General features: G+C 43.1%; 1 long non-coding RNA gene across 1 annotated transcript; it reads right to left on the minus strand.

Moving 5' to 3' along the window:
* Positions 1–296: 296 nt before the first annotated feature.
* LOC128472847 (uncharacterized) lies at positions 297–766 on the minus strand. The gene is made up of 2 exons (XR_008346218.1): positions 519–766; positions 297–483 (listed from the first exon to the last, which is right to left on the minus strand). It is a non-coding gene; the product is annotated as an uncharacterized LOC128472847 (long non-coding RNA).
* Between the last annotated feature and the right edge of the window lie 1,369 nt (positions 767–2,135).

Raw genomic sequence — 2,135 nt, forward strand, 5'->3', positions numbered from 1 at the left:
AAAATGTCACCGACAAGTGATCAGGTAATAATTATGATTATTTCATTTATTAATAATTTGTGTTTTTTCATAATTACCCTAGATGACCCCTCTCTCTTTGTAGAGCAGGGTCATCCGTGGGCTGCCATAATGATCCGATCACTCCTATTGGCCAGGAGCGATCTGATCAGCCCAGCATTTGACCTGGAAGCACCCTGGACTTTCAGGTCAGTGCTGGTATTTTTTTTATTATTATTTTTATTATTTTTTTATTATTTTTTTTATTTATTATTTTATTAGTATTTTTTTAAAAAAAATTATTTTTTAATTTTTTTTTTTTAACTCTTTCAATGCTGATGCTCCATTGAAGCACAGCATTGATTGATATTTAGTCCCCACAAGCTTGTGGGGACTAATATTAACCCCTGCAATGCTGCGATGGGGGTCATAAACAATCGCAGCATTGAAGGGGTTAATTGAGGAAGAGGGGGGGGTAGGGGTTAACTATGGGGGGTGGGGGTGGGGGGGCTGGTCTCCACACTAATGTGGAGACCAAAGAGCCCTGTCTCCCTGTCCCTGAAGCTGCCTCTGGCAGCTGGGACACAATCTCCAGTGGACTGGAGATTGTGGGAGAGGAGTCTCTCTGATCAGCCCTACAGGGCTGATCAGAGGACTTCTGGGGGTTCGTTTTTGCTGCTGGAGGTCTGCCTGGGCTTCCAGGCAGACCACCAGTAGCAGAACCCCCTAAAAAACGGGAATTAACCCCTTCAATGCCGCGATCGCGGCATTGAATGCAGCGATCGCGGCATTGAAGGGGTTAACGCTGCACTGATGCTCTCATGGAGCGATCAGGCAGCAGGGGGGTGTTGGATCAGGCCCCCACACTTGTGTGGGGACCCATTCAACACCCCCACCCCTTCCCTGAAGCTGCCTGTGGCAGCTGAAACAGCGATTGCAGATTTTTCTGCAATCGCTGTTTCTGCCTAGAGAATCACTCCGTGGGAGTGATCGTAGGCTTGGGGGAGGGCTTAGACAGGCTGTGCTGTCTGCCCAGGACTCCTGGGCAGACGGCAGCAGCAGCGCCCCCGCGATCACCGCGATTGTGGTGATGTGGGGGCGTTTTTTGGAGGAGACGTACCTGGTACGTCCCGGTCTACCGGTGACTGTTAACCAGGAAGTACCAGGTACGTCCCGGTACGGAAGGGGTTAAAGACAGATGCTTCATTATTAAAAGTAAAGCTCTGTCTGGAGAGAAAAAGAAACTGCTGATAGGTCTGGGACAGAAAAAACTAATATTTTTTCTCTTATAGGTACAGTTATGCTTTTAACATAGATACAGAGTTACATTTCAATATTATAAACATAGAAAACAGGCATGTAACAATAAAATAGATTTGACGCACCTGGATGGGATGTCATATTGCTTCGGTGGTTTGCTTGGCATTCCATATTGTGCAAGGTTTTGATGCAGCTAATGTCATAACCCAACAGTGTTGTTAAATTGTCATTTGCTTATATGAGACATGGTGATATTGTTTATGTCCCCATCCAACTTTGCTAAGAGAGTTAAAACCCCAAATAAAAACAATCGGCAATATGGAGAATTCAACTTTTTAAGGTATGTTTTAATTAAATCATTTGTGTGTGTGAGGGGTGAATATGTTTATTTAAGAGGAGCCGGGATGGGAATGTATATGTTGAACAGGCAGGGTCAGAAGAATTATACTTATCTGCATTTAAGAAATGTTTTAAATGGATGTCCACATTCCAATTACCTGCTACTTTGAAACTACATTGTAACAACTTATTAGTTTACCTCTGACTTCTGAGAAAGTAATGATGTTGCAACTAACTTTGTTTTTAATGGTACTGTATTTCAAATATTATGTTTTCTAGATTATAAAACTAGGTTTTTCCAAAAAAAATATTCTGAAGAAATGGCCTCATCCTATAATCTAGGTCGTCTTTTATTCAGACCTTAGATCAGCGCTGCCAATCCTCCAATATAGCACTTCCGCCGATCCTTAGAATCAGCACTTCTGCAGCTATATCCGGCAGACGCAATATATGCATTTAAAAACTTGCCAGACCATGAACTGTAAGGCATTATGCGGACATAAGTAATCGCATGCACCCCCTGTCGCTAAGGAATGATC

The sequence above is a fragment of the Spea bombifrons genome, chromosome 2 (genome assembly GCF_027358695.1).
Source record: "Spea bombifrons isolate aSpeBom1 chromosome 2, aSpeBom1.2.pri, whole genome shotgun sequence".
Lineage (NCBI taxonomy): Eukaryota > Metazoa > Chordata > Amphibia > Anura > Pelobatidae > Spea > Spea bombifrons.